Consider the following 22,948-nt stretch of genomic DNA (forward strand, 5'->3'; position numbering starts at 1 on the left):
TTTCTTTCAAATTGGTTAGTTTTTCGGGATCTACGCGTCTCAAATCAAAATAACCAAAAACAAAAATAAATTCCGAATTCGCCGAAAAAGGGGTGCAACACGAGGACTTCCCAGGAGGTCACCCATCCTAGTACTACTCTCGCCCAAGCACGCTTAACTGCGGAGTTCTGATGGGATCCGGTGCATTAGTGCTGGTATGATCGCACCCATTTACTTAGAGCGTTAATTTTTATTTATACCCTTTCCAGCCCCGATTTCTTTTAAAATGCCGTAACTTTGCGCCCGATCGCCCGAACTAAACATTTTTTTCTTTCAAATTGGTTAGTTTTTCGGGTTCTACGCGTCTCAAATCAAAATAACCAAAAACAAAAATAAATTCCAAATTCGCCGAAAAAGGGGTGCAACACGAGGAATTCCCAGGAGGTCACCCATCCTAGTACTACTCTCGCCCAAGCACGCTTAACTGTGGAGTTCTGATGGGATCCGGTGCATTAGTGCTGGTATGATCGCACCCATTTACTTAGAGCTTTAATTTTTATTTATACCCTTTCCAGCCCCTGATTTCTTTTAAAATGCCGTAACTTTGCGCCCGATCGCCCGAACTAAACATTTTTTTCTTTCAAATTGGTTAGTTTTTCGGGATCTACGCGTCTCAAATCAAAATAACCAAAAACAAAAATAAATTCCGAATTCGCCGAAAAAGGGGTGCAACACGAGGACTTCCCAGGAGGTCACCCATCCTAGTACTACTCTCGCCCAAGCACGCTTAACTGCGGAGTTCTGATGGGATCCGGTGCATTAGTGCTGGTATGATCGCACCCATTTACTTAGAGCGTTAATTTTTATTTATACCCTTTCCAGCCCCTGATTTCTTTTAAAATGCCGTAACCGATCGCCCGAACTAAACATTTTTTTCTTTCAAATTGGTTAGTTTTTCGGGATCTACGCGTCTCAAATCAAAATAACCAAAAACAAAAATAAATTCCGAATTCGCCGAAAAAGGGGTGCAACACGAGGACTTCCCAGGAGGTCACCCATCCTAGTACTACTCTCGCCCAAGCACGCTTAACTGCGGAGTTCTGATGGGATCCGGTGCATTAGTGCTGGTATGATCGCACCCATTTACTTAGAGCGTTAATTTTTATTTATACCCTTTCCAGCCCCTGATTTCTTTTAAAATGACGTAACTTTGCGCCCGAACTAAACATTTTTTTCTTTCAAATTGGTTAGTTTTTCGGGATCTACGCGTCTCAAATCAAAATAACCAAAAACAAAAATAAATTCCGAATTTGCCGAAAAAGGGGTGCAACACGAGGACTTCCCAGGAGGTCACCCATCCTAGTACTACTCTCGCCCAAGCACGCTTAACTGCGGAGTTCTGATGGGATCCGGTGCATTAGTGCTGGTATGATCGCACCCATTACTTAGAGCGTTAATTTTTATTTATACCCTTTCCAGCCCCGATTTCTTTTAAAATGCCGTAACTTTGCGCCCGATCGCCCGAACTAAACATTTTTTTCTTTCAAATTGGTTAGTTTTTCGGGTTCTACGCGTCTCAAATCAAAATAACCAAAAACAAAAATAAATTCCAAATTCGCCGAAAAAGGGGTGCAACACGAGGAATTCCCAGGAGGTCACCCATCCTAGTACTACTCTCGCCCAAGCACGCTTAACTGTGGAGTTCTGATGGGATCCGGTGCATTAGTGCTGGTATGATCGCACCCATTTACTTAGAGCGTTAATTTTTATTTATACCCTTTCCAACCCCTGATTTCTTTTAAAATGCCGTAACTTTGCGCCCGATCGCCCGAACTAAACATTTTTTTCTTTCAAATTGGTTAGTTTTTCGGGATCTACGCGTCTCAAATCAAAATAACCAAAAACAAAAATAAATTCCGAATTCGCCGAAAAAGGGGTTCAACACGAGGACTTCCCAGGAGGTCACCCATCCTAGTACTACTCTCGCCCAAGCACGCTTAACTGCGGAGTTCTGATGGGATCCGGTGCATTAGTGCTGGTATGATCGCACCCATTTACTTAGAGCGTTAATTTTTATTTATACCCTTTCCAGCCCCTGATTTCTTTTAAAATGCCGTAACCGATCGCCCGAACTAAACATTTTTTTCTTTCAAATTGGTTAGTTTTTCGGGATCTACGCGTCTCAAATCAAAATAACCAAAAACAAAAATAAATTCCGAATTCGCCGAAAAAGGGGTGCAACACGAGGACTTCCCAGGAGGTCACCCATCCTAGTACTACTCTCGCCCAAGCACGCTTAACTGCGGAGTTCTGATGGGATCCGGTGCATTAGTGCTGGTATGATCGCACCCATTTACTTAGAGCGTTAATTTTTATTTATACCCTTTCCAGCCCCTGATTTCTTTTAAAATGCCGTAACTTTGCGCCCGAACTAAACATTTTTTTCTTTCAAATTGGTTAGTTTTTCGGGATCTACGCGTCTCAAATCAAAATAACCAAAAACAAAAATAAATTCCGAATTCGCCGAAAAAGGGGTGCAACACGAGGACTTCCCAGGAGGTCACCCATCCTAGTACTACTCTCGCCCAAGCACGCTTAACTGCGGAGTTCTGATGGGATCCGGTGCATTAGTGCTGGTATGATCGCACCCATTTACTTAGAGCGTTAATTTTTATTTATACCCTTTCCAGCCCCTGATTTCTTTTAAAATGCCGTAACCGATCGCCCGAACTAAACATTTTTTTCTTTCAAATTGGTTAGTTTTTCGGGATCTACGCGTCTCAAATCAAAATAACCAAAAACAAAAATAAATTCCGAATTCGCCGAAAAAGGGGTGCAACACGAGGACTTCCCAGGAGGTCACCCATCCTAGTACTACTCTCGCCCAAGCACGCTTAACTGCGGAGTTCTGATGGGATCCGGTGCATTAGTGCTGGTATGATCGCACCCATTTACTTAGAGCGTTAATTTTTATTTATACCCTTTCCAGCCCCTGATTTCTTTTAAAATGCCGTAACTTTGTGCCCGATCGCCCGAACTAAACATTTTTTTCTTTCAAATTGGTTAGTTTTTCGGGATCTACACGTCTCAAATCAAAATAATTAAAAACAAAAATAAATTTCGAATTCGCCGAAAAAGGGGTGCGACACGAGGACTTCCTAGGAGGTCACCCATCCTAGTACTACTCTCGCCCAAGCACGCTTAACTGCGGAGTTCTGATGGGATCCGGTGCATTAGTGCTGGTATGATCGCACCCATTTACTTAGAGCGTTAATTTTTATTTATACCCTTTCCAGCCCCGATTTCTTTTAAAATGCCGTAACTTTGCGCCCGATCGCCCGAACTAAACATTTTTTTCTTTCAAATTGGTTAGTTTTTCGGGATCTACGCGTCTCAAATCAAAATAACCAAAAACAAAAATAAATTCCGAATTCGCCGAAAAAGAAGTGCGACACGAGGACTTCCTAGGAGGTCACCCATCCTAGTACTACTCTCGCCCAAGCACGCTTAACTGCGGAGTTCTGATGGGATCCGGTGCATTAGTGCTGGTATGATCGCACCCATTTACTTAGAGCGTTAATTTTTATTTATACCCTTTCCAGCCCCTGATTTCTTTTAAAATGCCGTAACTTTGTGCCCGATCGCCCGAACTAAACATTTTTTTCTTTCAAATTGGTTAGTTTTTCGGGATCTACGCGTCTCAAATCAAAATAATTAAAAACAAAAATAAATTTCGAATTCGCCGAAAAAGGGGTGCGACACGAGGACTTCCTAGGAGGTCACCCATCCTAGTACTACTCTCGCCCAAGCACGCTTAACTGCGGAGTTCTGATGGGATCCGGTGCATTAGTGCTGGTATGATCGCACCCATTTACTTAGAGCGTTAATTTTTATTTATACCCTTTCCAGCCCCGATTTCTTTTAAAATGCCGTAACTTTGCGCCCGATCGCCCGAACTAAACATTTTTTTCTTTCAAATTGGTTAGTTTTTCGGGATCTACGCGTCTCAAATCAAAATAACCAAAAACAAAAATAAATTCCGAATTCGCCGAAAAAGGGGTGCAACACGAGGACTTCCCAGGAGGTCACCCATCCTAGTACTACTCTCGCCCAAGCACGCTTAACTGCGGAGTTCTGATGGGATCCGGTGCATTAGTGCTGGTATGATCGCACCCATTTACTTAGAGCGTTAATTTTTATTTATACCCTTTCCAGCCCCTGATTTCTTTTAAAATGCCGTAACTTTGCGCCCGATCGCCCGAACTAAACATTTTTTTCTTTCAAATTGGTTAGTTTTTCGGGATCTACGCGTCTCAAATCAAAATAACCAAAAACAAAAATAAATTCCGAATTCGCCGAAAAAGGGGTGCAACACGAGGACTTCCTAGGAGGTCACCCATCCTAGTACTACTCTCGCCCAAGCACGCTTAACTGCGGAGTTCTGATGGGATCCGGTGCATTAGTGCTGGTATGTTCGCACCCATTTACTTAGAGCGTTAATTTTTATTTACACCCTTTCCAGCCCCTGATTTCTTTTAAAATGCCGTAACTTTGCGCCCGATCGCCCGAACTAAACATTTTTTTCTTTCAAATTGGTTAGTTTTTCGGGATCTACGCGTCTCAAATCAAGATTACCAAAAACAAAAATAAATTCCGTATTCGCCGAAAAAGGGGTGCAACACGAGGACTTCCCAGGAGGTCACCCATCCTAGTACTACTCTCGCCCAAGCACGCTTAACTGCGGAGTTCTGATGGGATCCGGTGCATTAGTGCTGGTATGATCGCACCCATTTACTTAGAGCGTTAATTTTTATTTATACCCTTTCCAGCCCCTGATTTCTTTTAAAATGCCGTAACCGATCGCCCGAACTAAACATTTTTTTCTTTCAAATTGGTTAGTTTTTCGGGATCTACGCGTCTCAAATCAAAATAACCAAAAACAAAAATAAATTCCGAATTCGCCGAAAAAGGGGTGCAACACGAGGACTTCCCAGGAGGTCACCCATCCTAGTACTACTCTCGCCCAAGCACGCTTAACTGCGGAGTTCTGATGGGATCCGGTGCATTAGTGCTGGTATGATCGCACCCATTTACTTAGAGCGTTAATTTTTATTTATACCCTTTCCAGCCCCTGATTTCTTTTAAAATGCCGTAACTTTGCGCCCGATCGCCCGAACTAAACATTTTTTTCTTTCAAATTGGTTAGTTTTTCGGGATCTACGCGTCTCAAATCAAAATAACCAAAAACAAAAATAAATTCCGAATTCGCCGAAAAAGGGGTGCAACACGAGGACTTCCCAGGAGGTCACCCATCCTAGTACTACTCTCGCCCAAGCACGCCTAACTGCGGAGTTCTGATGGGATCCGGTGCATTAGTGCTGGTATGATCGCACCCATTTACTTAGAGCGTTAATTTTTATTTATACCCTTTCCAGCCCCTGATTTCTTTTAAAATGCCGTAACTTTGCGCCCGATCGCCCGAACTAAACATTTTTTTCTTTCAAATTGGTTAGTTTTTCGGGATCTACGCGTCTCAAATCAAAATAACCAAAAACAAAAATAAATTCCGAATTCGCCGAAAAAGGGGTGCAACACGAGGACTTCCCAGGAGGTCACCCATCCTAGTACTACTCTCGCCCAAGCACGCCTAACTGCGGAGTTCTGATGGGATCCGGTGCATTAGTGCTGGTATGATCGCACCCATTTACTTAGAGCGTTAATTTTTATTTATACCCTTTCCAGCCCCTGATTTCTTTTAAAATGCCGTAACTTTGCGCCCGATCGCCCGAACTAAACATTTTTTTCTTTCAAATTGGTTAGTTTTTCGGGATCTACGCGTCTCAAATCAAAATAACCAAAAACAAAAATAAATTCCGAATTCGCCGAAAAAGGGGTGCAACACGAGGACTTCCCAGGAGGTCACCCATCCTAGTACTACTCTCGCCCAAGCACGCCTAACTGCGGAGTTCTGATGGGATCCGGTGCATTAGTGCTGGTATGATCGCACCCATTTACTTAGAGCGTTAATTTTTATTTATACCCTTTCCAGCCCCTGATTTCTTTTAAAATGCCGTAACTTTGCGCCCGATCGCCCGAACTAAACATTTTTTTCTTTCAAATTGGTTAGTTTTTCGGGATCTACGCGTCTCAAATCAAAATAACCAAAAACAAAAATAAATTCCGAATTCGCCGAAAAAGGGGTGCAACACGAGGACTTCCCAGGAGGTCACCCATCCTAGTACAACTCTCGCCCAAGCACGCTTAACTGCGGAGTTCTGATGGGATCCGGTTCATTAGTGCTGGTATGATCGCACCCATTTACTTAGAGCGTTAATTTTTATTTATACCCTTTCCAGCCCCTGATTTCTTTTAAAATGCCGTAACTTTGCGCCCGATCGCCCGAACTAAACATTTTTTTCTTTCAAATTGGTTAGTTTTTCGGGATCTACGCGTCTCAAATCAAAATAACCAAAAACAAAAATAAATTCCGAATTCGCCGAAAAAGGGGAGCAACACGAGGACTTCCCAGGAGGTCACCCATCCTAGTACTACTCTCGCCCAAGCACGCTTAACTGCGGAGTTCTGATGGGATCCGGTGCATTAGTGCTGGTATGATCGCACCCATTTACTTAGAGCGTTAATTTTTATTTATACCCTTTCCAGCCCCTGATTTCTTTTAAAATGCCGTAACTTTGCGCCCGATCGCCCGAACTAAACATTTTTTTCTTTCAAATTGGTTAGTTTTTCGGGATCTACGCGTCTCAAATCAAAATAACCAAAAACAAAAATAAATTCCGAATTCGCCGAAAAAGGGGTGCAACACGAGGACTTCCCAGGAGGTCACCCATCCTAGTACTACTCTCGCCCAAGCACGCCTAACTGCGGAGTTCTGATGGGATCCGGTGCATTAGTGCTGGTATGATCGCACCCATTTACTTAGAGCGTTAATTTTTATTTATACCCTTTCCAGCCCCTGATTTCTTTTAAAATGCCGTAACTTTGCGCCCGATCGCCCGAACTAAACATTTTTTTCTTTCAAATTGGTTAGTTTTTCGGGATCTACGCGTCTCAAATCAAAATAACCAAAAACAAAAATAAATTCCGAATTCGCCGAAAAAGGGGTGCAACACGAGGACTTCCCAGGAGGTCACCCATCCTAGTACTACTCTCGCCCAAGCACGCCTAACTGCGGAGTTCTGATGGGATCCGGTGCATTAGTGCTGGTATGATCGCACCCATTTACTTAGAGCGTTAATTTTTATTTATACCCTTTCCAGCCCCTGATTTCTTTTAAAATGCCGTAACTTTGCGCCCGATCGCCCGAACTAAACATTTTTTTCTTTCAAATTGGTTAGTTTTTCGGGATCTACGCGTCTCAAATCAAAATAACCAAAAACAAAAATAAATTCCGAATTCGCCGAAAAAGGGGTGCAACACGAGGACTTCCCAGGAGGTCACCCATCCTAGTACTACTCTCGCCCAAGCACGCTTAACTGCGGAGTTCTGATGGGATCCGGTTCATTAGTGCTGGTATGATCGCACCCATTTACTTAGAGCGTTAATTTTTATTTATACCCTTTCCAGCCCCTGATTTCTTTTAAAATGCCGTAACTTTGCGCCCGATCGCCCGAACTAAACATTTTTTTCTTTCAAATTGGTTAGTTTTTCGGGATCTACGCGTCTCAAATCAAAATAACCAAAAACAAAAATAAATTCCGAATTCGCCGAAAAAGGGGAGCAACACGAGGACTTCCCAGGAGGTCACCCATCCTAGTACTACTCTCGCCCAAGCACGCTTAACTGCGGAGTTCTGATGGGATCCGGTGCATTAGTGCTGGTATGATCGCACCCATTTACTTAGAGCGTTAATTTTTATTTATACCCTTTCCAGCCCCTGATTTCTTTTAAAATGCCGTAACTTTGCGCCCGATCGCCCGAACTAAACATTTTTTTCTTTCAAATTGGTTAGTTTTTCGGGATCTACGCGTCTCAAATCAAAATAACCAAAAACAAAAATAAATTCCGAATTCGCCGAAAAAGGGGTGCAACACGAGGACTTCCCAGGAGGTCACCCATCCTAGTACTACTCTCGCCCAAGCACGCCTAACTGCGGAGTTCTGATGGGATCAGGTGCATTAGTGCTGGTATGATCGCACCCATTTACTTAGAGCGTTAATTTTTATTTATACCCTTTCCAGCCCCTGATTTCTTTTAAAATGCCGTAACTTTGCGCCCGATCGCCCGAACTAAACATTTTTTTCTTTCAAATTGGTTAGTTTTTCGGGATCTACGCGTCTCAAATCAAAATAACCAAAAACAAAAATAAATTCCGAATTCGCCGAAAAGGGGGAGCAACACGAGGACTTCCCAGGAGGTCACCCATCCTAGTACTACTCTCGCCCAAGCACGCTTAACTGCGGAGTTCTGATGGGATCCGGTGCATTAGTGCTGGTATGATCGCACCCATTTACTTAGAGCGTTAATTTTTATTTATACCCTTTCCAGCCCCTGATTTCTTTTAAAATGCCGTAACTTTGCGCCCGATCGCCCGAACTAAACATTTTTTTCTTTCAAATTGGTTAGTTTTTCAGGATCTACGCGTCTCAAATCAAAATAACCAAAAACAAAAATAAATTCCGAATTCGCCGAAAAGGGGGAGCAACACGAGGACTTCCCAGGAGGTCACCCATCCTAGTACTACTCTCGCCCAAGCACGCTTAACTGCGGAGTTCTGATGGGATCCGGTGCATAAGTGCTGGTATGATCGCACCCAGTTACTTAGAGCGTTAATTTTTATTTATACCCTTTCCAGCCCCTGATTTCTTTTAAAATGCCGTAACTTTGCGCCCGATCGCCCGAACTAAACATTTTTTTCTTTCAAATTGGTTAGTTTTTCGGGATCTACGCGTTTCAAATCAAAATAACCAAAAACAAAAATAAATTCCGAATTCGCCGAAAAAGGGGTGCAACACGAGGACTTCCCAGGAGGTCACCCATCCTAGTACTACTCTCGCCCAAGCACGCCTAACTGCGGAGTTCTGATGGGATCCGGTGCATTAGTGCTGGTATGATCGCACCCATTTACATAGAGCGTTAATTTTTATTTATACCCTTTCCAGCCCCTGATTTCTTTTAAAATGCCGTAACTTTGCGCCCGATCGCCCGAACTAAACATTTTTTTCTTTCAAATTGGTTAGTTTTTCGGGATCTACGCGTCTCAAATCAAAATAACCAAAAACAAAAATAAATTCCGAATTCGCCGAAAAAGGGGTGCAACACGAGGACTTCCCAGGAGGTCACCCATCCTAGTACTACTCTCGCCCAAGCACGCTTAACTGCGGAGTTCTGATGGGATCCGGTGCATTAGTGCTGGTATGATCGCACCCATTTACTTAGAGCGTTAATTTTTATTTATACCCTTTCCAGCCCCTGATTTCTTTTAAAATGCCGTAACTTTGCGCCCGATCGCCCGAACTAAACATTTTTTTCTTTCAAATTGGTTAGTTTTTCGGGATCTACGCGTCTCAAATCAAAATAACCAAAAACAAAAATAAATTCCGAATTCGCCGAAAAGGGGGAGCAACACGAGGACTTCCCAGGAGGTCACCCATCCTAGTACTACTCTCGCCCAAGCACGCTTAACTGCGGAGTTCTGATGGGATCCGGTGCATTAGTGCTGGTATGATCGCACCCATTTACTTAGAGCGTTAATTTTTATTTATACCCTTTCCAGCCCCTGATTTCTTTTAAAATGCCGTAACTTTGCGCCCGATCGCCCGAACTAAACATTTTTTTCTTTCAAATTGGTTAGTTTTTCGGGATCTACGCGTTTCAAATCAAAATAACCAAAAACAAAAATAAATTCCGAATTCGCCGAAAAAGGGGTGCAACACGAGGAATTCCCAGGAGGTCACCCTTCCTAGTACTACTCTCGCCCAAGCACGCCTAACTGCGGAGTTCTGATGGGATCCGGTGCATTAGTGCTGGTATGATCGCACCCATTTACTTAGAGCGTTAATTTTTATTTATACCCTTTCCAGCCCCTGATTTCTTTTAAAATGCCGTAACTTTGCGCCCGATCGCCCGAACTAAACATTTTTTTCTTTCAAATAGGTTAGTTTTTCGGGATCTACGCGTCTCAAATCAAAATAACCAAAAACAAAAATAAATTCCGAATTCGCCGAAAAAGGGGTGCAACACGAGGACTTCCCAGGAGGTCACCCATCCTAGTACTACTCTCGCCCAAGCACGCTTAACTGCGGAGTTCTGATGGGATCCGGTGCATTAGTGCTGGTATGATCGCACCCATTTACTTAGAGCGTTAATTTTTATTTATACCCTTTCCAGCCCCTGATTTCTTTTAAAATGCCGTAACTTTGCGCCCGATCGCCCGAACTAAACATTTTTTTCTTTCAAATTGGTTAGTTTTTCGGGATCTACGCGTCTCAAATCAAAATAACCAAAAACAAAAATAAATTCCGAATTCGCCGAAAAGGGGGAGCAACACGAGGACTTCCCAGGAGGTCACCCATCCTAGTACTACTCTCGCCCAAGCACGCTTAACTGCGGAGTTCTGATGGGATCCGGTGCATTAGTGCTGGTATGATCGCACCCATTTACTTAGAGCGTTAATTTTTATTTATACCCTTTCCAGCCCCTGATTTCTTTTAAAATGCCGTAACTTTGCGCCCGATCGCCCGAACTAAACATTTTTTTCTTTCAAATTGGTTAGTTTTTCGGGATCTACGCGTTTCAAATCAAAATAACCAAAAACAAAAATAAATTCCGAATTCGCCGAAAAAGGGGTGCAACACGAGGACTTCCCAGGAGGTCACCCATCCTAGTACTACTCTCGCCCAAGCACGCCTAACTGCGGAGTTCTGATGGGATCCGGTGCATTAGTGCTGGTATGATCGCACCCATTTACTTAGAGCGTTAATTTTTATTTATACCCTTTCCAGCCCCTGATTTCTTTTAAAATGCCGTAACTTTGCGCCCGATCGCCCGAACTAAACATTTTTTTCTTTCAAATTGGTTAGTTTTTCGGGATCTACGCGTCTCAAATCAAAATAACCAAAAACAAAAATAAATTCCGAATTCGCCGAAAAAGGGGTGCAACACGAGGACTTCCCAGGAGGTCACCCATCCTAGTACTACTCTCGCCCAAGCACGCTTAACTGCGGAGTTCTGATGGGATCCGGTGCATTAGTGCTGGTATGATCGCACCCATTTACTTAGAGCGTTAATTTTTATTTATACCCTTTCCAGCCCCTGATTTCTTTTAAAATGCCGTAACTTTGCGCCCGATCGCCCGAACTAAACATTTTTTTCTTTCAAATTGGTTAGTTTTTCGGGATCTACGCGTCTCAAATCAAAATAACCAAAAACAAAAATAAATTCCGAATTCGCCGAAAAAGGGGTGCAACACGAGGACTTCCCAGGAGGTCACCCATCCTAGTACTACTCTCGCCCAAGCACGCTTAACTGCGGAGTTCTGATGGGATCCGGTGCATTAGTGCTGGTATGAGCGCACCCATTTACTTAGAGCGTTAATTTTTATTTATACCCTTTCCAGCCCCTGATTTCTTTTAAAATGCCGTAACTTTGCGCCCGATCGCCCGAACTAAACATTTTTTTCTTTCAAATTGGTTAGTTTTTCGGGATCTACGCGTCTCAAATCAAAATAACCAAAAACAAAAATAAATTCCGAATTCGCCGAAAAAGGGGTGCAACACGAGGACTTCCCAGGAGGTCACCCATCCTAGTACTACTCTCGCCCAAGCACGCTTAACTGCGGAGTTCTGATGGGATCCGGTGCATTAGTGCTGGTGTGATCGCACCCATTTACTTAGAGCGTTAATTTTTATTTATACCCTTTCCAGCCCCTGATTTCTTTTAAAATGCCGTAACTTTGCGCCCGATCGCCCGAACTAAACATTTTTTTCTTTCAAATTGGTTAGTTTTTCGGGATCTACGCGTCTCAAATCAAAATAACCAAAAACAAAAATAAATTCCGAATTCGCCGAAAAAGGGGTGCAACACGAGGACTTCCCAGGAGGTCACCCATCCTAGTACTACTCTCGCCCAAGCACGCTTAACTGCGGAGTTCTGATGGGATCCGGTGCATTAGTGCTGGTATGATCGCACCCATTTACTTAGAGCGTTAATTTTTATTTATACCCTTTCCAGCCCCTGATTTCTTTTAAAATGCCGTAACTTTGCGCCCGATCGCCCGAACTAAACATTTTTTTCTTTCAAATTGGTTAGTTTTTCGGGATCTACGCGTCTCAAATCAAAATAACCAAAAACAAAAATAAATTCCGAATTCGCCGAAAAAGGGGTGCAACACGAGGACTTCCCAGGAGGTCACCCATCCTAGTACTACTCTCGCCCAAGCACGCTTAACTGCGGAGTTCTGATGGGATCCGGTGCATTAGTGCTGGTATGATCGCACCCATTTACTTAGAGCGTTAATTTTTATTTATACCCTTTCCAGCCCCTGATTTCTTTTAAAATGCCGTAACTTTGCGCCCGATCGCCCGAACTAAACATTTTTTTCTTTCAAATTGGTTAGTTTTTCGGGATCTACGCGTCTCAAATCAAAATAACCAAAAACAAAAATAAATTCCGAATTCGCCGAAAAAGGGGTGCAACACGAGGACTTCCCAGGAGGTCACCCATCCTAGTACTACTCTCGCCCAAGCACGCTTAACTGCGGAGTTCTGATGGGATCCGGTGCATTAGTGCTGGTATGAGCGCACCCATTTACTTAGAGCGTTAATTTTTATTTATACCCTTTCCAGCCCCTGATTTCTTTTAAAATGCCGTAACTTTGCGCCCGATCGCCCGAACTAAACATTTTTTTCTTTCAAATTGGTTAGTTTTTCGGGATCTACGCGTCTCAAATCAAAATAACCAAAAACAAAAATAAATTCCGAATTCGCCGAAAAAGGGGTGCAACACGAGGACTTCCCAGGAGGTCACCCATCCTAGTACTACTCTCGCCCAAGCACGCTTAACTGCGGAGTTCTGATGGGATCCGGTGCATTAGTGCTGGTGTGATCGCACCCATTTACTTAGAGCGTTAATTTTTATTTATACCCTTTCCAGCCCCTGATTTCTTTTAAAATGCCGTAACTTTGCGCCCGATCGCCCGAACTAAACATTTTTTTCTTTCAAATTGGTTAGTTTTTCGGGATCTACGCGTCTCAAATCAAAATAACCAAAAACAAAAATAAATTCCGAATTCGCCGAAAATGGGGTGCAACACGAGGACTTCCCAGGAGGTCACCCATCCTAGTACTACTCTCGCCCAAGCACGCTTAACTGCGGAGTTCTGATGGGATCCGGTGCATTAGTGCTGGTGTGATCGCACCCATTTACTTAGAGCGTTAATTTTTATTTATACCCTTTCCAGCCCCTGATTTCTTTTAAAATGCCGTAACTTTGCGCCCGATCGCCCGAACTAAACATTTTTTTCTTTCAAATTGGTTAGTTTTTCGGGATCTACGCGTCTCAAATCAAAATAACCAAAAACAAAAATAAATTCCGAATTCGCCGAAAAAGGGGTGCAACACGAGGACTTCCCAGGAGGTCACCCATCCTAGTACTACTCTCGCCCAAGCACGCTTAACTGCGGAGTTCTGATGGGATCCGGTGCATTAGTGCTGGTATGATCGCACCCATTTACTTAGAGCGTTAATTTTTATTTATACCCTTTCCAGCCCCTGATTTCTTTTAAAATGCCGTAACTTTGCGCTCGATCGCCTGAACTAAACATTTTTTTCTTTCAAATTGGTTAGTTTTTCGGGATCTACGCGTCTCAAATCAAAATAACCAAAAACAAAAATAAATTCCGAATTCGCCGAAAAAGGGGTGCAACACGAGGACTTCCCAGGAGGTCACCCATCCTAGTACTACTCTCGCCCAAGCACGCTTAACTGCGGAGTTCTGATGGGATCCGGTGCATTAGTGCTGGTATGATCGCACCCATTTACTTAGAGCGTTAATTTTTATTTATACCCTTTCCAGCCCCTGATTTCTTTTAAAATGCCGTAACTTTGCGCCCGATCGCCCGAACTAAACATTTTTTTTCTTTCAAATTGGTTAGTTTTTCGGGACCTACGCGTCTCAAATCAAAATAACCAAAAACAAAAATAAATTCCGAATTCGCCGAAAAAGGGGTGCAACACGAGGACTTCCCAGGAGGTCACCCATCCTAGTACTACTCTCGCCCAAGCACGCTTAACTGCGGAGTTCTGATGGGATCCGGTGCATTAGTGCTGGTATGATCGCACCCATTTACTTAGAGCGTTAATTTTTATTTATACCCTTTCCAGCCCCTGATTTCTTTTAAAATGCCGTAACTTTGCGCCCGATCGCCGGAACTAAACATTTTTTTTCTTTCAAATTGGTTAGTTTTTCGGGATCTACGCGTCTCAAATCAAAATAACTAAAAACAAAAATAAATTCCGAATTCGCCGAAAAAGGGGTGCAACACGAGGACTTCCCAGGAGGTCACCCATCCTAGTACTACTCTCGCCCAAGCACGCTTAACTGCAGAGTTCTGATGGGATCCGGTGCATTAGTGCTGGTATGATCGCACCCATTTACTTAGAGCGTTAATTTTTATTTATACCCTTTCCAGCCCCTGATTTCTTTTAAAATGCCGTAACTTTGCGCCCGATCGCCCGAACTAAACATTTTTTTTCTTTCAAATTGGTTAGTTTTTCGGGATCTACGCGTCTCAAATCAAAATAACCAAAAACAAAAATAAATTCCGAATTCGCCGAAAAAGGGGTGCAACACGAGGACTTCCCAGGAGGTCACCCATCCTAGTACTACTCTCGCCCAAGCACGCTTAACTGCGGAGTTCTGATGGGATCCGGTGCATTAGTGCTGGTATGATCGCACCCATTTACTTAGAGCGTTAATTTTTATTTATACCCTTTCCAGCCCCTGATTTCTTTTAAAATGCCGTAACTTTGCGCCCGATCGCCCGAACTAAACATTTTTTTTCTTTCAAATTGGTTAGTTTTTCGGGATCTACGCGTCTCAAATCAAAATAACCAAAAACAAAAATAAATTCCGAATTCGCCGAAAAAGGGGTGCAACACGAGGACTTCCCAGGAGGTCACCCATCCTAGTACTACTCTCGCCCAAGCACGCTTAACTGCGGAGTTCTGATGGGATCTGGTGCATTAGTGCTGGTATGATCGCACCCATTTACTTAGAGCGTTAATTTTTATTTATACCCTTTCCAGCCCCTGATTTCTTTTAAAATGCCGTAACTTTGCGCCCGATCGCCCGAACTAAACATTTTTTGTCTTTCAAATTGGTTAGTTTTTCGGGATCTACGCGTCTCAAATCAAAATAACCAAAAACAAAAATAAATTCCGAATTCGCCGAAAAAGGGGTGCAACACGAGGACTTCCCAGGAGGTCACCCATCCTAGTACTACTCTCGCCCAAGCACGCTTAATTGCGGAGTTCTGATGGGATCCGGTGCATTAGTGCTGGTATGATCGCACCCATTTACTTATAGCGTTAATTTTTATTTATACCCTTTCCAGCCCCTGATTTCTTTTAAAATGCCGTAACTTTGCGCCCGATCGCCCGAACTAAACATTTTTTTTCTTTCAAATTGGTTAGTTTTTCGGGATCTACGCGTCTCAAATCAAAATAACCAAAAACAAAAATAAATTCCGATTTCGCCGAAAAAGGGGTGCTACACGAGGACTTCCCAGGAGGTCACCCATCCTAGTACTACTCTCGCCCAAGCACGCTTAACTGCGAAGTTCTGATGGGATCCGGTGCATTAGTGCTGGTATGATCGCACCCATTTACTTAGAGCGTTAATTTTTATTTATACCCTTTCCAGCCCCTGATTTCTTTTAAAATGCCGTAACTTTGCGCCCGATCGCCCGAACTAAACATTTTTTTTCTTTCAAATTGGTTAGTTTTTCGGGATCTACGCGTCTCAAATCAAAATAACCAAAAACAAAAATAAATTCCGAATTCGCCGAAAAAGGGGTGCAACACGAGGACTTCCCAGGAGGTCACCCATCCTAGTACTACTCTCGCCCAAGCACGCTTAACTGCGGAGTTCTGATGGGATCCGGTGCATTAGTGCTGGTATGATCGCACCCATTTACTTAGAGCGTTAATTTTTATTTATACCCTTTCCAGCCCCTGATTTCTTTTAAAATGCCGTAACTTTGCGCCCGATCGCCCGAACTAAACATTTTTTTTCTTTCAAATTGGTTAGTTTTTCGGGATCTACGCGTTTCAAATCAAAATAACCAAAAACAAAAATAAATTCCGATTTCGCCGAAAAAGGGGTGCAACACGAGGACTTCCCAGGAGGTCACCCATCCTAGTACTACTCTCGCCCAAGCACGCTTAACTGCGGAGTTCTGATGGGATCCGGTGCATTAGTGCTGGTATGATCGCACCCATTTACTTAGAGCGTTAATTTTTATTTATACCCTTTCCAGCCCCTGATTTCTTTTAAAATGCCGTAACTTTGCGCCCGATCGCCCGAACTAAACATTTTTTTTCTTTCAAATTGGTTAGTTTTTCGGGATCTACGCGTCTCAAATCAAAATAACCAAAAACAAAAATAAATTCCGAATTCGCCGAAAAAGGGGTGCAACACGAGGACTTCCCAGGAGGTCACCCATCCTAGTACTACTACTCTCGCCCAAGCACGCTTAACTGCGGAGTTCTGATGGGATCCGGTGCATTAGTGCTGGTATGATCGCACCCATTTACTTAGAGCGTTAATTTTTATTTATACCCTTTCCAGCCCCTGATTTCTTTTAAAATGCCGTAACTTTGCGCCCGATCGCCCGAACTAAACATTTTTTTCTTTCAAATTGGTTAGTATTTCGGGATCTACGCGTCTCAAATCAAAATAACCAAAAACAAAAATAAATTCCGAATTCGCCGAAAAAGGGGTGCAACACGAGGACTTCCCAGGAGGTCACCCATCCTAGTACTATTCTCGCCCAAGCACGCTTAACTGCGGAGTTCTGATGGGATCCGGTGCATTAGTGTTGGTATGATCGCACCCGTTTACTTAGAGCGTTAATTTTTATTTATACCCTTTCCAGCCCCTGATTTCTTTTAAAATGCCGTAACTTTGCGCCCGATCGCCCGAACTAAACATTTTTTTTCTTTCAAATTGGTTAGTTTTTCGGGATCTACGCGTCTCAAATCAAAATAACCAAAAACAAAAATAAATTCCGAATTCGCCGAAAAAGGGGTGCAACACGAGGACTTCCCAGGAGGTCACCCATCCTAGTACTACTCTCGCCCAAGCACGCTTAACTGCGGAGTTCTGATGGGATCCGGTGCATTAGTGCTGGTATGATCGCACCCATTTACTTAGAGCGTTAATTTTTATTTATACCCTTTCCAGCCCCTGATTTCTTTTAAAATGCCGTAACTTTGCGCCCAATCGCCCGAACTAAACATTTTTTTCTTTCAAATTGGTTAGTTTTTCGGGATCTACGCGTCTCAAATCAAAATAACCAAAAACAAAAATAAATTCCGAATTCGCCGAAAAGGGGGTGCAACACGAGGACTTCCCAGGAGGTCACCCATCCTAGTACTACTCTCGCCCAAGCACGCTTAACTGCGGAGTTCTGATGGGATCCGGTGCATTAGTGCTGGTATGATCGCACCCATTTACTTAGAGCGTTAATTTTTATTTATACCCTTTCCAGCCCCTGATTTCTTTTAAAATGCCGTAACTTTGCGCCCGATCGCCCGAACTAAACATTTTTTTCTTTCAAATTGGTTAGTTTTTCGGGATCTACGCGTCTCAAATCAAAATAACCAAAAACAAAAATAAATTCCGAATTCGCCGAAAAAGGGGTGCAACACGAGGACTTCCCAGGAGGTCACCCATCCTAGTACTACTACTCTCGCCCAAGCACGCTTAACTGCGGAGTTCTGATGGGATCCGGTGCATTAGTGCTGGTATGATAGCACCCATTTACTTAGAGCGTTAATTTTTATTTATACCCTTTCCAGCCCCTGATTTCTTTTAAAATGCCGTAACTTTGCGCCCGATCGCCCGAACTAAACATTTTTTTCTTTCAAATTGGTTAGTTTTTCGGGATCTACGCGTCTCAAATCAAAATAACCAAAAACAAAAATAAATTCCGAATTCGCCGAAAAAGGGGTGCAACACGAGGACTTCCCAAGAGGTCACCCATCCTAGTACTACTACTCTCGCCCAAGCACGCTTAACTGCGGAGTTCTGATGGGATCCGGTGCATTAGTGCTGGTATGATCGCACCCATTTACTTAGAGCGTTAATTTTTATTTATACCCTTTCCAGCCCCTGATTTCTTTTAAAATGCCGTAACTTTGCGCCCGATCGCCCGAACTAAACATTTTTTTTCTTTCAAATTGGTTAGTTTTTCGGGATCTACGCGTCTCAAATCAAAATAACCAAAAACAAAAATAAATTCCGAATTCGCCGAAAAAGGGGTGCAACACGAGGACTTCCCAGGAGGTCACCCATCCTAGTACTACTCTCGCCCAAGCACGCTTAACTGCGGAGTTCTGATGGGATCCGGTGCATTAGTGCTGGTATGATCGCACCCATTTACTTAGAGCGTTAATTTTTATTTATACCCTTTCCAGCCCCTGATTTCTTTTAAAATGCCGTAACTTTGCGCCCAATCGCCCGAACTAAACATTTTTTTCTTTCAAATTGGTTAGTTTTTCGGGATCTACGCGTCTCAAATCAAAATAACCAAAAACAAAAATAAATTCCGAATTCGCCGAAAAGGGGGTGCAACACGAGGACTTCCCAGGAGGTCACCCATCCTAGTACTACTCTCGCCCAAGCACGCTTAACTGCGGAGTTCTGATGGGATCCGGTGCATTAGTGCTGGTATGATCGCACCCATTTACTTAGAGCGTTAATTTTTATTTATACCCTTTCCAGCCCCTGATTTCTTTTAAAATGCCGTAACTTTGCGCCCGATCGCCCGAACTAAACATTTTTTTCTTTCAAATTGGTTAGTTTTTCGGGATCTACGCGTCTCAAATCAAAATAACCAAAAACAAAAATAAATTCCGAATTCGCCGAAAAAGGGGTGCAACACGAGGACTTCCCAGGAGGTCACCCATCCTAGTACTACTACTCTCGCCCAAGCACGCTTAACTGCGGAGTTCTGATGGGATCCGGTGCATTAGTGCTGGTATGATAGCACCCATTTACTTAGAGCGTTAATTTTTATTTATACCCTTTCCAGCCCCTGATTTCTTTTAAAATGCCGTAACTTTGCGCCCGATCGCCCGAACTAAACATTTTTTTCTTTCAAATTGGTTAGTTTTTCGGGATCTACGCGTCTCAAATCAAAATAACCAAAAACAAAAATAAATTCCGAATTCGCCGAAAAAGGGGTGCAACACGAGGACTTCCCAAGAGGTCACCCATCCTAGTACTATACTACTCTCGCCCAAGCACGCTTAACTGCGGAGTTCTGATGGGATCCGGTGCATTAGTGCTGGTATGATCGCACCCATTTACTTAGAGCGTTAATTTTTATTTATACCCTTTCCAGCCCCTGATTTCTTTTTAAAATGCCGTAACTTTGCGCCCGATCGCCCGAACTAAACATTTTTTTTCTTTCAAATTGGTTAGTTTTTCGGGATCTACGCGTCTCAAATCAAAATAACCAAAAACAAAAATAAATTCCGAATTCGCCGAAAAGGGGGTGCAACACGAGGACTTCCCAGAGGTCACCCATCCTAGTACTACTCTCGCCCAATCACGCTTAACTGCAGAGTTCTGATGGGATCCGGTGCATTAGTGCTGGTATGATCGCACCCATTTACTTAGAGCGTTAATTTTTATTTATACCCTTTCCAGCCCCTGATTTCTTTTAAAATGCCGTAACTTTGCGCCCGATCGCCCGAACTAAACATTTTTTTCTTTCAAATTGGTTAGTTTTTCGGGATCTACGCGTCTCAAATCAAAATAACCAAAAACAAAAATAAATTTCGAATTCGCCGAAAAAGGGGTGCAACACGAGGACTTCCCAGGAGGTCACCCATCCTAGTACTACTCTCGCCCAAGCACGCTTAACTGCGGAGTTCTGATGGGATCCGGTGCATTAGTGCTGGTATGATCGCACCCATTTACTTAGAGCGTTAATTTTTATTTATACCCTTTCCAGCCCCTGATTTCTTTTAAAATGCCGTAACTTTGCGCCTGATCGCCCGAACTAAACATTTTTTTCTTTCAAATTGGTTAGTTTTTCGGGATCTACGCGTCTCAAATCAAAATAACCAAAAACAAAAATAAATTCCGAATTCGCCGAAAAAGGGGTGCAACACGAGGACTTCCCAGGAGGTCACCCATCCTAGCACTACTCTCGCCTAAGCACGCTTAACTGCGGAGTTCTGATGGGATCCGGTGCATTAGTGCTGGTATGATCGCACCCATTTACTTAGAGCGTTAATTTTTATTTATACCCTTTCCAGCCCTGATTTCTTTTAAAATGTCGTAACTTTGCGCCGATCGCCCGAACTAAACATTTTTTTTCTTTCAAATTGGTTAGTTTTTCGGGATCTACGCGTCTCAATCAAAATAACCAAAAACAAAAATAAATTCCGAATTCGCCGAAAAATGGGTGCAACACGAGGACTTTCCAGGAGGTCACCCATCCTAGTACTACTCTCGCCCAAGCACGCTTAACTGCGGAGTTCTGATGGGATCCGGTGCATTAGTGCTGGTATGATCGCACCCATTTACTTAGAGCGTTAATTTTTATTTATACCCTTTCCAGCCCCTGATTTCTTTTAAAATGCCGTAACTTTGCGCCCGATCGCCCGAACTAAACATTTTTTTCTTTCAAATTGGTTAGTTTTTCGGATCTACGCTTCTCAAATCAAAAAACCCAAAAACAAAAATAAATTCCGAATTCGCCGAAAAAGGGGTGCAACACGAGGACTTCCCAGGAGGTCACCCATCCTAGTACTACTCTCGCCCAAGCACGCTTAACTGCGGAGTTCTGATGGGATCCGGTGCATTAGTGCTGGTATGATCGCACCCATTTACTTAGAGCGTTAATTTTTATTTATACCCTTTCCAGCCCCTGATTTCTTTTAAAATGCCGTAACTTTGCGCCCGATCGCCCGAACTAAACATTTTTTCTTTCAAATTGGTTAGTTTTTCGGGATCTACGCGTCTCAAATCAAAATAACCAAAAACAAGAATAAATTCCGAATTCGCCGAAAAAGGGGTGCAACACGAGGACTTCCCAGGAGGTCACCCATCCTAGCACTACTCTCGCCCATGCACGCTTAACTGCGGAGTTTCTGATGGGATCCGGTGCATTAGTGCTGGTATGATCGCACCCATTTACTTAGAGCGTTAATTTTTATTTATACCCTTTCCAGCCCCTGATTTCTTTTAAAATGCCGTAACTTTGCGCCCGATCGCCCGAACTAAACATTTTTTTCTTTCAAATTGGTTAGTTTTTCGGGATCTACGCGTCTCAAATCAAAATAACCAAAAACAAAAATAAATTCCGAATTCGCCGAAAAAGGGGTGCAACACGAGGACTTCCCAGGAGGTCACCCATCCTAGTACTACTCTCGCCCAAGCACGCTTAACTGCGGAGTTCTGATGGGATCCGGTGCATTAGTGCTGGTATGATCGCACCCATTTACTTAGAGCGTTAATTTTTATTTATACCCTTTCCAGCCCCTGATTTCTTTTAAAATGCCGTAACTTTGCGCCCGATCGCCCGAACTAAACATTTTTTTCTTTCAAATTGGTTAGTTTTTCGGGATCTACGCGTCTCAAATCAAAATAACCAAAAACAAAAATAAATTCCGAATTCGCCGAAAAGGGGGTGCAACACGAGGACTTCCCAGGAGGTCACCCATCCTAGTACTACTCTCGCCCAAGCACGCTTAACTGCGGAGTTCTGATGGGATCCGGTGCATTAGTGATGGTATGATCGCACCCATTTACTTAGAGCGTTAATTTTTATTTATACCCTTTCCAGCCCCTGATTTCTCTTAAAATGCCGTAACTTTGCGCCCGATCGCCCGAACTAAACATTTTTTTCTTTCAAATTGGTTAGTTTTTCGGGATCTACGCGTCTCAAATCAAAAAACCCAAAAACAAAAATAAATTCCGAATTCGCCGAAAAAGGGGTGCAACACGAGGACTTCCCAGGAGGTCACCCATCCTAGTACTACTCTCGCCCCAAGCACGCTTAACTGCGGAGTTCTGATGGGATCCGGTGCATTAGTGCTGGTATGATCGCACCCATTTACTTAGAGCGTTAATTTTTATTTATACCCTTTCCAGCCCCTGATTTCTTTTAAAATGCCGTAACTTTGCGCCCGATCGCCCGAACTAAACATTTTTTTTCTTTCAAATTGGTTAGTTTTTCGGGATCTACGCGTCTCAAATCAAAATAACCAAAAACAAAAATAAATTCCGAATTCGCCGAAAAAGGGGTGCAACACGAGGACTTCCCAGGAGGTCACCCATCCTAGTACTACTCACGCCCAAGCACGCTTAACTGCGGAGTTCTGATGGGATCCGGTGCATTAGTGCTGGTATGATCGCACCCATTTACTTAGAGCGTTAATTTTTATTTATACCCTTTCCAGCCCCTGATTTCTTTAAAATGCCGTAACTTTGCGCCCGATCGCCCGAACTAAACATTTTTTTTCTTTCAAATTGGTTAGTTTTTCGGGATCTACGCGTCTCAAATCAAAATAACCAAAAACAAAAATAAATTCCGAATTCGCCGAAAAATGGGTGCAACACGAGGACTTTCCAGGAGGTCACCCATCCTAGTACTACTCTCGCCCAAGCACGCTTAACTGCGGAGTTCTGATGGGATCCGGTGCATTAGTGCTGGTATGATCGCACCCATTTACTTAGAGCGTTAATTTTTATTTATACCTTTCCAGCCCCTGAT

General features: G+C 43.1%; 75 non-coding genes across 75 annotated transcripts; all 75 read right to left on the reverse strand.

Moving 5' to 3' along the window:
- Positions 1 to 89: 89 nt before the first annotated feature.
- Positions 90 to 208, reverse strand: LOC145573743 (5S ribosomal RNA). Its single transcript, XR_014097721.1, has one exon. It is a non-coding gene; the product is annotated as a 5S ribosomal RNA (ribosomal RNA).
- Positions 209 to 395: 187 nt separating this feature from the next.
- On the reverse strand, positions 396 to 514 carry LOC145572809 (5S ribosomal RNA). Its single transcript, XR_014096936.1, has one exon. It is a non-coding gene; the product is annotated as a 5S ribosomal RNA (ribosomal RNA).
- Positions 515 to 702: 188 nt separating this feature from the next.
- LOC145573756 (5S ribosomal RNA) lies at positions 703 to 821 on the reverse strand. The gene has a single exon (XR_014097733.1). It is a non-coding gene; the product is annotated as a 5S ribosomal RNA (ribosomal RNA).
- A 180-nt stretch (positions 822 to 1,001) lies between these two features.
- LOC145573767 (5S ribosomal RNA) lies at positions 1,002 to 1,120 on the reverse strand. Its single transcript, XR_014097744.1, has one exon. It is a non-coding gene; the product is annotated as a 5S ribosomal RNA (ribosomal RNA).
- Positions 1,121 to 1,300: 180 nt separating this feature from the next.
- On the reverse strand, positions 1,301 to 1,419 carry LOC145573778 (5S ribosomal RNA). Its single transcript, XR_014097755.1, has one exon. It is a non-coding gene; the product is annotated as a 5S ribosomal RNA (ribosomal RNA).
- A 186-nt stretch (positions 1,420 to 1,605) lies between these two features.
- Positions 1,606 to 1,724, reverse strand: LOC145572810 (5S ribosomal RNA). The gene has a single exon (XR_014096937.1). It is a non-coding gene; the product is annotated as a 5S ribosomal RNA (ribosomal RNA).
- Positions 1,725 to 1,912: 188 nt separating this feature from the next.
- Positions 1,913 to 2,031, reverse strand: LOC145572985 (5S ribosomal RNA). Its single transcript, XR_014097103.1, has one exon. It is a non-coding gene; the product is annotated as a 5S ribosomal RNA (ribosomal RNA).
- Positions 2,032 to 2,211: 180 nt separating this feature from the next.
- LOC145573790 (5S ribosomal RNA) lies at positions 2,212 to 2,330 on the reverse strand. The gene has a single exon (XR_014097766.1). It is a non-coding gene; the product is annotated as a 5S ribosomal RNA (ribosomal RNA).
- Positions 2,331 to 2,510: 180 nt separating this feature from the next.
- Positions 2,511 to 2,629, reverse strand: LOC145573801 (5S ribosomal RNA). Its single transcript, XR_014097777.1, has one exon. It is a non-coding gene; the product is annotated as a 5S ribosomal RNA (ribosomal RNA).
- Positions 2,630 to 2,809: 180 nt separating this feature from the next.
- Positions 2,810 to 2,928, reverse strand: LOC145573812 (5S ribosomal RNA). Its single transcript, XR_014097788.1, has one exon. It is a non-coding gene; the product is annotated as a 5S ribosomal RNA (ribosomal RNA).
- Positions 2,929 to 3,116: 188 nt separating this feature from the next.
- LOC145573933 (5S ribosomal RNA) lies at positions 3,117 to 3,235 on the reverse strand. Its single transcript, XR_014097906.1, has one exon. It is a non-coding gene; the product is annotated as a 5S ribosomal RNA (ribosomal RNA).
- A 187-nt stretch (positions 3,236 to 3,422) lies between these two features.
- Positions 3,423 to 3,541, reverse strand: LOC145572886 (5S ribosomal RNA). Its single transcript, XR_014097010.1, has one exon. It is a non-coding gene; the product is annotated as a 5S ribosomal RNA (ribosomal RNA).
- Positions 3,542 to 3,729: 188 nt separating this feature from the next.
- LOC145573934 (5S ribosomal RNA) lies at positions 3,730 to 3,848 on the reverse strand. The gene has a single exon (XR_014097907.1). It is a non-coding gene; the product is annotated as a 5S ribosomal RNA (ribosomal RNA).
- Positions 3,849 to 4,035: 187 nt separating this feature from the next.
- Positions 4,036 to 4,154, reverse strand: LOC145573823 (5S ribosomal RNA). The gene has a single exon (XR_014097799.1). It is a non-coding gene; the product is annotated as a 5S ribosomal RNA (ribosomal RNA).
- Positions 4,155 to 4,342: 188 nt separating this feature from the next.
- LOC145572976 (5S ribosomal RNA) lies at positions 4,343 to 4,461 on the reverse strand. The gene has a single exon (XR_014097094.1). It is a non-coding gene; the product is annotated as a 5S ribosomal RNA (ribosomal RNA).
- A 188-nt stretch (positions 4,462 to 4,649) lies between these two features.
- Positions 4,650 to 4,768, reverse strand: LOC145573834 (5S ribosomal RNA). The gene has a single exon (XR_014097810.1). It is a non-coding gene; the product is annotated as a 5S ribosomal RNA (ribosomal RNA).
- A 180-nt stretch (positions 4,769 to 4,948) lies between these two features.
- Positions 4,949 to 5,067, reverse strand: LOC145573846 (5S ribosomal RNA). The gene has a single exon (XR_014097821.1). It is a non-coding gene; the product is annotated as a 5S ribosomal RNA (ribosomal RNA).
- Positions 5,068 to 5,255: 188 nt separating this feature from the next.
- LOC145572925 (5S ribosomal RNA) lies at positions 5,256 to 5,374 on the reverse strand. Its single transcript, XR_014097047.1, has one exon. It is a non-coding gene; the product is annotated as a 5S ribosomal RNA (ribosomal RNA).
- A 188-nt stretch (positions 5,375 to 5,562) lies between these two features.
- LOC145572926 (5S ribosomal RNA) lies at positions 5,563 to 5,681 on the reverse strand. Its single transcript, XR_014097048.1, has one exon. It is a non-coding gene; the product is annotated as a 5S ribosomal RNA (ribosomal RNA).
- Positions 5,682 to 5,869: 188 nt separating this feature from the next.
- Positions 5,870 to 5,988, reverse strand: LOC145572928 (5S ribosomal RNA). The gene has a single exon (XR_014097049.1). It is a non-coding gene; the product is annotated as a 5S ribosomal RNA (ribosomal RNA).
- Positions 5,989 to 6,176: 188 nt separating this feature from the next.
- On the reverse strand, positions 6,177 to 6,295 carry LOC145572998 (5S ribosomal RNA). The gene has a single exon (XR_014097115.1). It is a non-coding gene; the product is annotated as a 5S ribosomal RNA (ribosomal RNA).
- A 188-nt stretch (positions 6,296 to 6,483) lies between these two features.
- On the reverse strand, positions 6,484 to 6,602 carry LOC145574009 (5S ribosomal RNA). Its single transcript, XR_014097981.1, has one exon. It is a non-coding gene; the product is annotated as a 5S ribosomal RNA (ribosomal RNA).
- Positions 6,603 to 6,790: 188 nt separating this feature from the next.
- On the reverse strand, positions 6,791 to 6,909 carry LOC145572929 (5S ribosomal RNA). The gene has a single exon (XR_014097050.1). It is a non-coding gene; the product is annotated as a 5S ribosomal RNA (ribosomal RNA).
- Positions 6,910 to 7,097: 188 nt separating this feature from the next.
- On the reverse strand, positions 7,098 to 7,216 carry LOC145572930 (5S ribosomal RNA). The gene has a single exon (XR_014097051.1). It is a non-coding gene; the product is annotated as a 5S ribosomal RNA (ribosomal RNA).
- A 188-nt stretch (positions 7,217 to 7,404) lies between these two features.
- Positions 7,405 to 7,523, reverse strand: LOC145572872 (5S ribosomal RNA). The gene has a single exon (XR_014096997.1). It is a non-coding gene; the product is annotated as a 5S ribosomal RNA (ribosomal RNA).
- Positions 7,524 to 7,711: 188 nt separating this feature from the next.
- On the reverse strand, positions 7,712 to 7,830 carry LOC145574010 (5S ribosomal RNA). The gene has a single exon (XR_014097982.1). It is a non-coding gene; the product is annotated as a 5S ribosomal RNA (ribosomal RNA).
- A 188-nt stretch (positions 7,831 to 8,018) lies between these two features.
- LOC145573060 (5S ribosomal RNA) lies at positions 8,019 to 8,137 on the reverse strand. The gene has a single exon (XR_014097173.1). It is a non-coding gene; the product is annotated as a 5S ribosomal RNA (ribosomal RNA).
- Positions 8,138 to 8,325: 188 nt separating this feature from the next.
- LOC145574011 (5S ribosomal RNA) lies at positions 8,326 to 8,444 on the reverse strand. The gene has a single exon (XR_014097983.1). It is a non-coding gene; the product is annotated as a 5S ribosomal RNA (ribosomal RNA).
- Positions 8,445 to 8,632: 188 nt separating this feature from the next.
- LOC145572863 (5S ribosomal RNA) lies at positions 8,633 to 8,751 on the reverse strand. The gene has a single exon (XR_014096988.1). It is a non-coding gene; the product is annotated as a 5S ribosomal RNA (ribosomal RNA).
- A 188-nt stretch (positions 8,752 to 8,939) lies between these two features.
- On the reverse strand, positions 8,940 to 9,058 carry LOC145572931 (5S ribosomal RNA). The gene has a single exon (XR_014097052.1). It is a non-coding gene; the product is annotated as a 5S ribosomal RNA (ribosomal RNA).
- Positions 9,059 to 9,246: 188 nt separating this feature from the next.
- On the reverse strand, positions 9,247 to 9,365 carry LOC145573857 (5S ribosomal RNA). The gene has a single exon (XR_014097832.1). It is a non-coding gene; the product is annotated as a 5S ribosomal RNA (ribosomal RNA).
- Positions 9,366 to 9,553: 188 nt separating this feature from the next.
- LOC145574012 (5S ribosomal RNA) lies at positions 9,554 to 9,672 on the reverse strand. Its single transcript, XR_014097984.1, has one exon. It is a non-coding gene; the product is annotated as a 5S ribosomal RNA (ribosomal RNA).
- A 188-nt stretch (positions 9,673 to 9,860) lies between these two features.
- LOC145573032 (5S ribosomal RNA) lies at positions 9,861 to 9,979 on the reverse strand. Its single transcript, XR_014097147.1, has one exon. It is a non-coding gene; the product is annotated as a 5S ribosomal RNA (ribosomal RNA).
- A 188-nt stretch (positions 9,980 to 10,167) lies between these two features.
- On the reverse strand, positions 10,168 to 10,286 carry LOC145573870 (5S ribosomal RNA). Its single transcript, XR_014097844.1, has one exon. It is a non-coding gene; the product is annotated as a 5S ribosomal RNA (ribosomal RNA).
- Positions 10,287 to 10,474: 188 nt separating this feature from the next.
- On the reverse strand, positions 10,475 to 10,593 carry LOC145574014 (5S ribosomal RNA). Its single transcript, XR_014097985.1, has one exon. It is a non-coding gene; the product is annotated as a 5S ribosomal RNA (ribosomal RNA).
- A 188-nt stretch (positions 10,594 to 10,781) lies between these two features.
- Positions 10,782 to 10,900, reverse strand: LOC145572932 (5S ribosomal RNA). The gene has a single exon (XR_014097053.1). It is a non-coding gene; the product is annotated as a 5S ribosomal RNA (ribosomal RNA).
- A 188-nt stretch (positions 10,901 to 11,088) lies between these two features.
- On the reverse strand, positions 11,089 to 11,207 carry LOC145573881 (5S ribosomal RNA). The gene has a single exon (XR_014097855.1). It is a non-coding gene; the product is annotated as a 5S ribosomal RNA (ribosomal RNA).
- Positions 11,208 to 11,395: 188 nt separating this feature from the next.
- LOC145573955 (5S ribosomal RNA) lies at positions 11,396 to 11,514 on the reverse strand. The gene has a single exon (XR_014097927.1). It is a non-coding gene; the product is annotated as a 5S ribosomal RNA (ribosomal RNA).
- A 188-nt stretch (positions 11,515 to 11,702) lies between these two features.
- LOC145573969 (5S ribosomal RNA) lies at positions 11,703 to 11,821 on the reverse strand. Its single transcript, XR_014097940.1, has one exon. It is a non-coding gene; the product is annotated as a 5S ribosomal RNA (ribosomal RNA).
- Positions 11,822 to 12,009: 188 nt separating this feature from the next.
- On the reverse strand, positions 12,010 to 12,128 carry LOC145573892 (5S ribosomal RNA). The gene has a single exon (XR_014097866.1). It is a non-coding gene; the product is annotated as a 5S ribosomal RNA (ribosomal RNA).
- Positions 12,129 to 12,316: 188 nt separating this feature from the next.
- LOC145573903 (5S ribosomal RNA) lies at positions 12,317 to 12,435 on the reverse strand. Its single transcript, XR_014097877.1, has one exon. It is a non-coding gene; the product is annotated as a 5S ribosomal RNA (ribosomal RNA).
- A 188-nt stretch (positions 12,436 to 12,623) lies between these two features.
- LOC145573956 (5S ribosomal RNA) lies at positions 12,624 to 12,742 on the reverse strand. The gene has a single exon (XR_014097928.1). It is a non-coding gene; the product is annotated as a 5S ribosomal RNA (ribosomal RNA).
- Positions 12,743 to 12,930: 188 nt separating this feature from the next.
- LOC145573970 (5S ribosomal RNA) lies at positions 12,931 to 13,049 on the reverse strand. Its single transcript, XR_014097941.1, has one exon. It is a non-coding gene; the product is annotated as a 5S ribosomal RNA (ribosomal RNA).
- Positions 13,050 to 13,237: 188 nt separating this feature from the next.
- On the reverse strand, positions 13,238 to 13,356 carry LOC145573971 (5S ribosomal RNA). Its single transcript, XR_014097942.1, has one exon. It is a non-coding gene; the product is annotated as a 5S ribosomal RNA (ribosomal RNA).
- Positions 13,357 to 13,544: 188 nt separating this feature from the next.
- LOC145573914 (5S ribosomal RNA) lies at positions 13,545 to 13,663 on the reverse strand. The gene has a single exon (XR_014097888.1). It is a non-coding gene; the product is annotated as a 5S ribosomal RNA (ribosomal RNA).
- Positions 13,664 to 13,851: 188 nt separating this feature from the next.
- Positions 13,852 to 13,970, reverse strand: LOC145573926 (5S ribosomal RNA). The gene has a single exon (XR_014097899.1). It is a non-coding gene; the product is annotated as a 5S ribosomal RNA (ribosomal RNA).
- Positions 13,971 to 14,159: 189 nt separating this feature from the next.
- LOC145573938 (5S ribosomal RNA) lies at positions 14,160 to 14,278 on the reverse strand. The gene has a single exon (XR_014097911.1). It is a non-coding gene; the product is annotated as a 5S ribosomal RNA (ribosomal RNA).
- Positions 14,279 to 14,467: 189 nt separating this feature from the next.
- LOC145573986 (5S ribosomal RNA) lies at positions 14,468 to 14,586 on the reverse strand. Its single transcript, XR_014097957.1, has one exon. It is a non-coding gene; the product is annotated as a 5S ribosomal RNA (ribosomal RNA).
- A 189-nt stretch (positions 14,587 to 14,775) lies between these two features.
- Positions 14,776 to 14,894, reverse strand: LOC145573949 (5S ribosomal RNA). Its single transcript, XR_014097922.1, has one exon. It is a non-coding gene; the product is annotated as a 5S ribosomal RNA (ribosomal RNA).
- Positions 14,895 to 15,083: 189 nt separating this feature from the next.
- On the reverse strand, positions 15,084 to 15,202 carry LOC145574032 (5S ribosomal RNA). The gene has a single exon (XR_014098003.1). It is a non-coding gene; the product is annotated as a 5S ribosomal RNA (ribosomal RNA).
- A 189-nt stretch (positions 15,203 to 15,391) lies between these two features.
- LOC145572879 (5S ribosomal RNA) lies at positions 15,392 to 15,510 on the reverse strand. The gene has a single exon (XR_014097004.1). It is a non-coding gene; the product is annotated as a 5S ribosomal RNA (ribosomal RNA).
- Positions 15,511 to 15,699: 189 nt separating this feature from the next.
- LOC145573017 (5S ribosomal RNA) lies at positions 15,700 to 15,818 on the reverse strand. Its single transcript, XR_014097133.1, has one exon. It is a non-coding gene; the product is annotated as a 5S ribosomal RNA (ribosomal RNA).
- Positions 15,819 to 16,007: 189 nt separating this feature from the next.
- Positions 16,008 to 16,126, reverse strand: LOC145573961 (5S ribosomal RNA). The gene has a single exon (XR_014097933.1). It is a non-coding gene; the product is annotated as a 5S ribosomal RNA (ribosomal RNA).
- A 189-nt stretch (positions 16,127 to 16,315) lies between these two features.
- LOC145573973 (5S ribosomal RNA) lies at positions 16,316 to 16,434 on the reverse strand. Its single transcript, XR_014097944.1, has one exon. It is a non-coding gene; the product is annotated as a 5S ribosomal RNA (ribosomal RNA).
- A 189-nt stretch (positions 16,435 to 16,623) lies between these two features.
- Positions 16,624 to 16,745, reverse strand: LOC145573014 (5S ribosomal RNA). Its single transcript, XR_014097130.1, has one exon. It is a non-coding gene; the product is annotated as a 5S ribosomal RNA (ribosomal RNA).
- A 188-nt stretch (positions 16,746 to 16,933) lies between these two features.
- LOC145572982 (5S ribosomal RNA) lies at positions 16,934 to 17,052 on the reverse strand. The gene has a single exon (XR_014097100.1). It is a non-coding gene; the product is annotated as a 5S ribosomal RNA (ribosomal RNA).
- Positions 17,053 to 17,241: 189 nt separating this feature from the next.
- Positions 17,242 to 17,360, reverse strand: LOC145573985 (5S ribosomal RNA). Its single transcript, XR_014097956.1, has one exon. It is a non-coding gene; the product is annotated as a 5S ribosomal RNA (ribosomal RNA).
- Positions 17,361 to 17,548: 188 nt separating this feature from the next.
- LOC145573996 (5S ribosomal RNA) lies at positions 17,549 to 17,667 on the reverse strand. The gene has a single exon (XR_014097968.1). It is a non-coding gene; the product is annotated as a 5S ribosomal RNA (ribosomal RNA).
- A 188-nt stretch (positions 17,668 to 17,855) lies between these two features.
- Positions 17,856 to 17,977, reverse strand: LOC145573067 (5S ribosomal RNA). Its single transcript, XR_014097180.1, has one exon. It is a non-coding gene; the product is annotated as a 5S ribosomal RNA (ribosomal RNA).
- A 188-nt stretch (positions 17,978 to 18,165) lies between these two features.
- On the reverse strand, positions 18,166 to 18,287 carry LOC145573024 (5S ribosomal RNA). The gene has a single exon (XR_014097139.1). It is a non-coding gene; the product is annotated as a 5S ribosomal RNA (ribosomal RNA).
- Positions 18,288 to 18,476: 189 nt separating this feature from the next.
- Positions 18,477 to 18,595, reverse strand: LOC145574007 (5S ribosomal RNA). Its single transcript, XR_014097979.1, has one exon. It is a non-coding gene; the product is annotated as a 5S ribosomal RNA (ribosomal RNA).
- A 188-nt stretch (positions 18,596 to 18,783) lies between these two features.
- Positions 18,784 to 18,902, reverse strand: LOC145574019 (5S ribosomal RNA). The gene has a single exon (XR_014097990.1). It is a non-coding gene; the product is annotated as a 5S ribosomal RNA (ribosomal RNA).
- Positions 18,903 to 19,090: 188 nt separating this feature from the next.
- On the reverse strand, positions 19,091 to 19,212 carry LOC145573068 (5S ribosomal RNA). Its single transcript, XR_014097181.1, has one exon. It is a non-coding gene; the product is annotated as a 5S ribosomal RNA (ribosomal RNA).
- A 188-nt stretch (positions 19,213 to 19,400) lies between these two features.
- On the reverse strand, positions 19,401 to 19,524 carry LOC145573080 (5S ribosomal RNA). The gene has a single exon (XR_014097193.1). It is a non-coding gene; the product is annotated as a 5S ribosomal RNA (ribosomal RNA).
- A 190-nt stretch (positions 19,525 to 19,714) lies between these two features.
- On the reverse strand, positions 19,715 to 19,832 carry LOC145573116 (5S ribosomal RNA). Its single transcript, XR_014097228.1, has one exon. It is a non-coding gene; the product is annotated as a 5S ribosomal RNA (ribosomal RNA).
- Positions 19,833 to 20,020: 188 nt separating this feature from the next.
- On the reverse strand, positions 20,021 to 20,139 carry LOC145574030 (5S ribosomal RNA). The gene has a single exon (XR_014098001.1). It is a non-coding gene; the product is annotated as a 5S ribosomal RNA (ribosomal RNA).
- A 188-nt stretch (positions 20,140 to 20,327) lies between these two features.
- LOC145573039 (5S ribosomal RNA) lies at positions 20,328 to 20,446 on the reverse strand. The gene has a single exon (XR_014097154.1). It is a non-coding gene; the product is annotated as a 5S ribosomal RNA (ribosomal RNA).
- A 186-nt stretch (positions 20,447 to 20,632) lies between these two features.
- Positions 20,633 to 20,751, reverse strand: LOC145572945 (5S ribosomal RNA). Its single transcript, XR_014097065.1, has one exon. It is a non-coding gene; the product is annotated as a 5S ribosomal RNA (ribosomal RNA).
- A 187-nt stretch (positions 20,752 to 20,938) lies between these two features.
- Positions 20,939 to 21,057, reverse strand: LOC145572807 (5S ribosomal RNA). Its single transcript, XR_014096934.1, has one exon. It is a non-coding gene; the product is annotated as a 5S ribosomal RNA (ribosomal RNA).
- A 187-nt stretch (positions 21,058 to 21,244) lies between these two features.
- LOC145573086 (5S ribosomal RNA) lies at positions 21,245 to 21,364 on the reverse strand. Its single transcript, XR_014097199.1, has one exon. It is a non-coding gene; the product is annotated as a 5S ribosomal RNA (ribosomal RNA).
- A 188-nt stretch (positions 21,365 to 21,552) lies between these two features.
- LOC145572819 (5S ribosomal RNA) lies at positions 21,553 to 21,671 on the reverse strand. The gene has a single exon (XR_014096945.1). It is a non-coding gene; the product is annotated as a 5S ribosomal RNA (ribosomal RNA).
- Positions 21,672 to 21,859: 188 nt separating this feature from the next.
- On the reverse strand, positions 21,860 to 21,978 carry LOC145572963 (5S ribosomal RNA). The gene has a single exon (XR_014097082.1). It is a non-coding gene; the product is annotated as a 5S ribosomal RNA (ribosomal RNA).
- A 188-nt stretch (positions 21,979 to 22,166) lies between these two features.
- On the reverse strand, positions 22,167 to 22,286 carry LOC145572909 (5S ribosomal RNA). Its single transcript, XR_014097032.1, has one exon. It is a non-coding gene; the product is annotated as a 5S ribosomal RNA (ribosomal RNA).
- A 189-nt stretch (positions 22,287 to 22,475) lies between these two features.
- LOC145573904 (5S ribosomal RNA) lies at positions 22,476 to 22,594 on the reverse strand. Its single transcript, XR_014097878.1, has one exon. It is a non-coding gene; the product is annotated as a 5S ribosomal RNA (ribosomal RNA).
- A 188-nt stretch (positions 22,595 to 22,782) lies between these two features.
- Positions 22,783 to 22,901, reverse strand: LOC145572946 (5S ribosomal RNA). The gene has a single exon (XR_014097066.1). It is a non-coding gene; the product is annotated as a 5S ribosomal RNA (ribosomal RNA).
- Between the last annotated feature and the right edge of the window lie 47 nt (positions 22,902 to 22,948).

The sequence above is a fragment of the Chenopodium album genome, chromosome 12 (assembly GCF_948465745.1).
Source record: "Chenopodium album chromosome 12, dcCheAlbu1.1, whole genome shotgun sequence".
Taxonomy (NCBI): domain Eukaryota; kingdom Viridiplantae; phylum Streptophyta; class Magnoliopsida; order Caryophyllales; family Amaranthaceae; genus Chenopodium; species Chenopodium album.